The following is an 8,048-nucleotide window of genomic DNA, read 5'->3' on the forward strand; positions in this document are numbered from 1 at the left end:
GTTTGCAGTAGGGCAGACAGGGATTGCTGTAAAAGTGTTAAGTTATGGCCTGAAAAGATTTCACATAATTAGGCAAGAGCCCAGAATCACCCTATCAGCTAGTTGGCATAAGTGTGGCCGACAAGGCACCCACTTTGGAACACTTTCTGGACTGCAGAAGATCATAGGAGGCTTGCACCTGCTGCCTGTGACATTGAAGGAGCCCTGAAGAACGGCACCTGCTCCACTCTTGTATCCAGAACAAAGAGTTGGACTCAAAGGGTCAGTCGGACGACTTACTGATTGTTATTGTCCAGAGAAGAACAGATGCAAAATATGTATGAACATATGTATTCAAAAGCCAAAATTCAGTCTGTAAAAAGCTGGAGGAAACCTGGTAGGGTAGGCATTGCAGCATGGAGAAGTGGGAGGGAGACAGAAGGAACCCGAAAGGGGGCGGTGAGAGACCCAATGTGGTACAGAATTACCAATTCAAATATCAAACAACCATTCGTAAGAGTAAACTAGAGACAGTGAGCCCAGGTAAGGGGGCGACCGTCAAAACATTAGAAGATCTAGGCAGCAGCTTTGTCAGTCCCAGAGTTTCTATACATTCGACCGTAGTATGCTGAACCGAAAGGCTGCTCCCTTAAGGAAGCAGTCTCTCCTGTGCTCAACAATGGTCTCTACAGGTTGTTAATCAATAAATTAATTAACTCATTCATTCATATAAAATTAAAATATTGTCACCGCCAGGGAGGCAGACTGTTTACGTCTTTAATGAAGATTCCAAGGAAGAAGAATTAGGACTCCACGTATCTTTTCCTTCACCGTGCAGTGATTTTTATCAAACAGTGAACAGAAGAGCTAGCACATTCCCTAAAGGAAATGGATTGTCAATCAGAAAAAATACACTTAAGCAGTAAACAGGATGCAACAGAAAAAGGAAGCACATAAGAAACCTGGCCCACTTAGGGACACCCTTAGAATCTGTATCTAGGCAGATTTAGCAAAGTCGTGGCTACATTTCCAGGTGGCTTATTTGCATATGTAACATTGTCTTTTTTGGCATCACATTGCTATTCATGAAACAATCCATCTTACTATCGACTGTTCAGTAGCAGTTAACACAATGTGATACAGTTGTAATTGGCGAGATGCACTTTCAAAGTTTCTTTTTTCATAGAATAGGTGAATAGTGCCCTTCTGGCGAGGTATATATGACGTGACCTCAACTGAGAAAGATGATGATTGAAAGATTAAAAGGAATGGTTTGATTTGAATAAATAGTCTATATTCCACAAAAATAAAGATTACTATGCCATCCTATTGTATAGGATCACAACACGGATGTAATTACTGTATTGTGCACCACTTTGTGGCTGTTGCCTCTTCCTACTACTCGGGCAGTTGGCTGCAGGTCCCAATATTGACCAGGCCTCTCCACCCATCCTACGAATGGTAAGAGGATCTTAAGTGGACTTTAAATTCAGGAATCCCTCCTCTCGCCCGGATTTGACTTGTGACTGAACCCCTAGCAACTCAGCTTCTTGGGACGGCTGCTGTAGGGGCATTTTGTGCATGGGGCTGAACGTTCTGGCCCTCAACTTGCAAAGAATATGAAGCATCCTTGAAAAATGGGTCTCGGACTGGAGGGAAAATGGTGCAACACAATCCTTAACCAGCGAAAAGAAACCCTTGCGGGACTCTCCCTGCAATATGTAACAGCAGCTCGGCATACCTAAACCGAAGAACCAGAGGCCAGAGATGCAAGACACCAGCCAGCAGTAGGATAAACAGACCTCCATAAACCTTCGCTGTAGACCCGGCTCATCTTTACAGCAGAGACCCCCCCTGGCAGAAGAGGATGGAACATCTCTTAATCCGTCCCTGCAAACAAGAAACAACTTCAGAGGATGCATTACAAGATCCAGGAACACGGGGCTCGAGGGCTCCAGTGGCGGCTTGGCACAGCGTGGGATGCCTTCCAAAGGAATTCACTTTGGTCAGGACAGACAGATGCCTTTCCATCCATCATGATGATGTTGTCTACTGGCTGCCCTTAACCATTAGTTGTGAAGCGGTGAACCCATTTAAGGTTTCCATAATTTACACCAGAAAATGCTGTAAAATATTTTTGTAATTGTTTTTTTTTTATTAAATATTGCTGTGCAAGAAAGTGGGTTTTGTTTCCTACGAATAGTATCAATAAAAGGTGTCCTGTGCTAAGATCGCCTTCCTTTCAGCTTTCAGATACCGTGGTTAAAAAAATAAAAACACAGCTTCTGCAATTTTGCAATGTTCTCAGTGGGACGCAATAATTCCAGTGAATTATCTTCTCTTCAGAGCCTATTCCAGGGAACAAGAAATAATTTCTGGCCTCAATGAGAGAATAAATGGGGAGGGAGCGGCCGCTCTCCGCTGACCCTTCTGCCAAACCACACTCGGAGGACTTCATATGCTCTCACTTGCCACAGGAATGGCTGCAATGTACGAGCGCTAGGACCCAGGGGAGGAAGACTTGGATCCAGGGGAGGGGGCGTGGCCAGTCATCAGGACAGAGCAGACAACTCGCTCTGTTTTAGAACAAGCATTTGCAATGCAATAGGTCTCGCGTTAGGAAAGTTTGAGCAATTGGTATTGTAAGTGACAAATATTTTATTTATGTGTTGGTTTTGTAAATAGCGATAATAATAGCTTTGTCATTTACAATGCCAATAGTGACACCTATAGCATTTGTATTGCAATCTGTGTTGTATTTACATGACTTAGATGTATTAATATTACAAACAACAATGAAGTTTATTTTTTTAAATAATTAATACTTAAATCAAAGTTATTGTAATTTATAATGGCAATAGCTTAAACTTTTGTAAATAACTTTTGGGAAGATTATGTTCATTGTATTTTATTGTGATGCAAATCCAAGAACAGCAGTGAAATATTAACACCTTTTTGTGACATTTGTAATAAAGCTTGAAACATTGAGAGAACATTAGAACCGGTTGTTGCTGAATGGTTGCGCTGAGCGAAGCCGTGGCCTTCAGTGGCGCTGGGGCGCGGAGGGTTGCCGTGGCCTTCAGTGGCGCTGGGGCGCGGAGGGTTGCCGTGGCCTTCAGTGGCGCTGGGGCGCGGAGGGGTGCCGTGGCCTTCAGTGGCGCTGGGGCGCGGAGGGTGCCGTGGCCTTCAGTGGTGCTGTGGCCTTCAGTGGTGCGGAGCGAAGCTGTGGCCTTCAGTGGCGCTGGGGCGCAGAGCGAAGCTGTGGCCTTCAGTGGCGCTGGGGCGCAGAGCGAAGCTGTGGCCTTCAGTGGCGCTGGGGCGCAGAGCGAAGCTGTGGCCTTCAGTGGCGCTGGGGCGCAGAGCGAAGCTGTGGCCTTCAGTGGCGCTGGGGCGCAGAGCGAAGCTGTGGCCTTCAGTGGCGCTGGGGCGCAGAGCGAAGCTGTGGCCTTCAGTGGCGCTGGGGCGCAGAGCGAAGCCGTGGCCTTCAGTGGCGCGGAGCGAAGCCGTGGCCTTCAGTGGCGCTGGGGCGCGGAGCGAAGCCGTGGCCTTCAGTGGCGCTGGGGCGCGGAGCGAAGCCGTGGCCTTCAGTGGCGCGGAGGGTGCTGTGGCCTTCAGTGGTGCTGTGGCCTTCAGGGGTGCTGTGGCCTTCAGGGGTGCTGTGGCCTTCAGGGGTGCTGTGGCCTTCAGGGGTGCTGTGGCCTTCAGGGGTGCTGGGGCCTTCAGGGGTGCTGGGGCGCAGAGGGGGTGCTGGGGCGCAGAGGGGGTGCTGGGGCGCAGAGGGGGTGCTGGGGCGCAGAGGGGGTGCTGGGGCGCAGAGGGGGTGCTGGGGCGCAGAGGGGGTGCTGGGGCGCAGAGGGGGTGCTGGGGCGCAGAGGGGGTGCTGGGGCGCAGAGGGGGTGCTGGGGCGCAGAGGGGTGCTGGGGCGCAGAGGGGTGCTGGGGCGCAGAGGGGTGCTGGGGCGCAGAGGGGTGCTGGGGCGCAGAGGGATGCAGAGTGATGCTGTGGCGTTGAGTGATGCCAAGTGATGATGAGGTGCTGTGTTGGTAGTCAGTTGATGCAGCACTGGTGCTGTGCTAGTGCTGAGGTAGTGCTCCGCTGGTGCTGAGAAGGTGCTGTGCTGGGGCTGAACAATGTTGAGGTGGTGTGGTAGTACTCAGATGCAGCTGAGTGACTGACGCTCATGTGGGGTTGCGGTAGTGCAGCTGAAGTGGTGCTGCGCTTATGCTGATATGGTGCTGAGGTAGTGCTGCACTGATGTAATGGTGCTTGGGTGGTCCTCAGGTGGCGCTAAAGTGGTGCTGTCCTGCTGAGTGGTACTAAGGTGGTGCTGTGCTGGGGTGATGCTGCGCTGAGCTGGTGGTGTTGTTGCAGTTGCGGTGGTGCTTGGGTGCTGCTGAGTGAAGCTCAGGTGGTGCTGCAGTAGTCCTGCTTTAGTGGTGATGAGTTACACTGACTGGTGTTGAAGTGGTGCTGTGTGCTGAGGTGGTGCTACGATAGTGATACTGGAAGGGGGGCAGGGGTGATCACAGACTCCCGGACTCCAGGGGCAGGCACTGCCCCTGCTGTACTGATAGCTACACCTCTGAAAGAAACTGGTACAGGGAGGAACGGATGTAGAAAGGAAGAGGGGTAAGAGTGGAACCTGGAGATGGCAGGAAATCGGTGAAGAGAGGAAACTGGTGAAAGTACGTAACTGATGTATAGGAAACTGGTGTAAAGATCAAAGTGGCGTAAATGGGAAACTGGCGTAAAGAGTAAAGTCTTTGTAGAAAGACTAAACTGGTGTGAATAGAACACTGCTGAAGAGAGAAAATGGCTGGAGTCTGATACAGGTGGGACATGTATAGATGTGAAAACCGGAAGCCCAAATAAAAGGCATAACTGGTCAATGTGAAACTAGCAGAGAGGGGTCTGGTAAAGATGGAAAACTGTTGTAGACATAATTTGGTATAGATAGGCTCACAACAAATATAAAGCTATCTGTAAGAGAGAGGGGGAAATAGAGAAAGGAAACCACAGGGAAGAAAAGAAACAGTGAGAAAGAAAAGAAAGAGAACAAGTCCTAGAAGTCAGAGAGTCAGTCAAACCGGACAAAGACCAGGACATCACATACGGAACCTGGAGTAGAGAGCATCAGAATGTGCACAACCAGGCAAATATAGCAAAAATCATAAGAAAAAGGGGCAACACGGCGCTTCATTTTGAAACTGATCTGAAAATATTACTTGTCAGAGAGAATCGACTCAACCTCAGTGCGGCAAAAATTCCTGCATATAAAAATGTTCACGTTCAAAATAGATACTATGTTCTGCAAGAGGCTGTCTGAACGAACGAAGGGAAGTGGTGGAGTGGGTCATAAGACCCCTGATTCGGGAAGCTTGCGCGCACATGGAGGGGGTGGGAGCAGAGATACTTTTCCACTGGGATGGGGGCTCTTTCATTTCTCTTTTGAACGCAATACATGAGCAGTGCTGCCGCCGGTTAGGGGAAATGTAATTCCAGATATTTGGTACTGCCAAGAACGACTCATTACGAGTGTTTTGCCTTCTGAATGTTGGGATTTGAAGCACCAGTCCTTACTCACTGCAAGATGGAGGGAGGCCAACGCAGGGTTGTGCCCTTCTCAACAGAGACCAGTGATTTAAACACTGTTTAGTCAATTAAATACTCTTCCCTGATCTGTGCTATGATCACAAGCGTGAAGTCATGCAAGGCCAACCCAGCCTTCCATCCTTTTGATGTCGATATGCTGAGTGCCTTTATAATAAGCAGGTGTAAAGCTCATTACATGCGGCTCTCAGAAATGGCAGAGGGATGGTACGAAGCTCTATATTCAACACTGTCACTATTGCAACATAAGAGAACTAATTAATATCAGCAGCGATGGGGAGGGGGGGGGGGGGGGGACTGAGCCACTCACTGTCCCAGCCACTCGACAGACTGTCAGTTCATCCCAGCAAAGATAATGGAGGAAGTAGCACCTGTCTCCTGTGGGAATGGATACCCTCGAACGACTATGTGTAAAAAACTAGTTCAGTGTGCTGTAACTTCCTGGAGCACATTCATAAAAAGCATTTGAAATGCAAGACGAAGAGCGATGTGAACTTACTTTCGGCGATGTGCGCGACCGACATAAAAACACAGCAGGGCACTGGGAGGCCGTGGGCCATATGGTGGCTTCACAGTGTGACTGTCCTACATGCACGCTCCGTGGCAGCCTCAGGAGAAGGGGCGGGGGAGGAGCAAGGAGAAGAGCGGTGATAACAAGCATGAGGTGTTGTGCAGCCTGGAGATTTGGGGGGATGGGGGCGGAGGAGCAAGGAGAGAAGCTGCGATAACTAGCATAAGGTGTCTTGCAGCCTGGGGATGGGGGGTGGGCTGAAGGGGTTTAGGAGCAAGGAGACGAGCGGCGAAAACGAGCGTGAGATGTCCCAGGCACAAATTCCCATTCAAGAATACCCATGCTGGAGGGCACAGATAATTGTCTGTGGTCGTAGTAAGGAGGGAGGGGTGCTGGCTGCACAGGAAACAAGCATTGGCTGCGCAAGGAATTTAAACAAGCATTAGATGAGTGAATTAAGATTTGATATGCTTTATGCATAGTGCACTCCTCTCCATTACTGAAAAGGCACGAGCTACTAGATGCAGCCAAGTCCACACTCGGAAGTGCTGCTCTGAAAGTGCATCCTGCTGACGTCACGTGGAGCAGGATAAACCACTGTTAGAGTAGGGTGGTGGGGACTGGGATTTCCTAAACATTCCCTTCTGACGCTTGGTGGCTCTTACCTCTTTCTACCGCCACTAAGGGCAAAGATAGGTAGAGCTACAAGCAGAGCATGTGCATACATCATCCATGCGCCAGGTAACTATTGTTTCATGCAAAGTGATTGTAGTAAACACCTTGTTTTCCTGGAAATATATAACACCACATGCACTTACTTATTAGACCCTAGATAGCAAAAGGAAGTCATATACATTTTAAATATTTCGCAGTTGTCAGCAGACACTGGCACAAGTTTTTTTTTAAATCAAATCTAGCAAAAATGTCATATCGTATCACATACAAATAAGGAAGTGTGTCCGTCATTCTGCTCTGGCAACATGGTAGGTGAATACTCAAGAGATGCAGGCGGACTGTAGCAACAGGTCTGATTTTACACACGTCTCATATGATATATAGTAAGTGGTCACCCGTGAGCCACATCGAGAAAGGGCGAATAGTGGTAAAATAAACCATGTTCAATGCTGAAAATATGACACAACATCTCTCTAGGGACGGAGTGGTGTGGGCATTAGTGCTCAGCTAGTATTTCCAAATATAAAACTTGGGTCCTTTCACCTCTGCAATGGGGATCACGGATGTAGAGGAAAGCAGTGCTAGGGCTTCCAGGTAAACAAGGAGTAAACCCTAACAAAGAACATCGCCTCCACACAAAAAAAAAGCCTTTGATGCAGCAGGGGTCGGAGCGGGAAGAGCTGCTGGCGTGGGAGGGTGATTGATGGGCGGGGCAGTGCTGGGGAAGCTTTTGATGAGGCCTGGCGGCCGTGGAGAAATGCTGCTGGCAGTGGAAAGGCTGCCCATGCTTGTCCACAAGGAGTCACGTGACTCTCGTGCACTGTCCAAAATCCGCCCGTTAGGAAAGGAATTTTTGGGATTGACAACAATAGGTTCGAGTAAACTCGACCTAAAAAAGAATCATTGGCCCGAATGTCACCTCAGATATACTATATACCCTGAGTGACACAGCACCTTTAATATGATGGGTCTGGATCAGACAGGGACAATGTGGCCGTCCTCTGCGCAGGCGCGTGTACAGAGGAGAGGGCATTAATGAGACAGGGCCGCAGGTTCAAACCATGGCTTGGTCTTTTACTGGAGACTAACCAACCTCTCACTCCAGTATGACTGCCAGGCGGGTCGGTGGCACTCCGGGTCCCTGTGCCAAGGGGGGTTCTGGCTCTGCCCTACCTCTCTGTGGTAGACAGCTCTTTTGCCTCTGTGTTTGCATCTGTAATACAGCTCAGGTGCAAAAGCAAAGTGTGTCCTCATATGCATGGAATCACGACAT

At 49.1% G+C, this 8,048-nt stretch overlaps 1 long non-coding RNA gene across 1 annotated transcript; it reads left to right on the plus strand.

The window, feature by feature from the left end:
• LOC147665062 (uncharacterized) lies at window positions 1–7,771 on the plus strand. The gene is made up of 3 exons (XR_015305053.1): window positions 1–1,700; window positions 1,761–2,569; window positions 7,674–7,771. It is a non-coding gene; the product is annotated as an uncharacterized LOC147665062 (long non-coding RNA).
• The last annotated feature ends 277 nt before the right edge of the window (window positions 7,772–8,048 follow it).

Source organism: Lissotriton vulgaris, unplaced genomic scaffold (genome assembly GCF_964263255.1).
Source record: "Lissotriton vulgaris unplaced genomic scaffold, aLisVul1.2 SCAFFOLD_2696, whole genome shotgun sequence".
In the NCBI taxonomy this organism is placed as follows: domain Eukaryota; kingdom Metazoa; phylum Chordata; class Amphibia; order Caudata; family Salamandridae; genus Lissotriton; species Lissotriton vulgaris.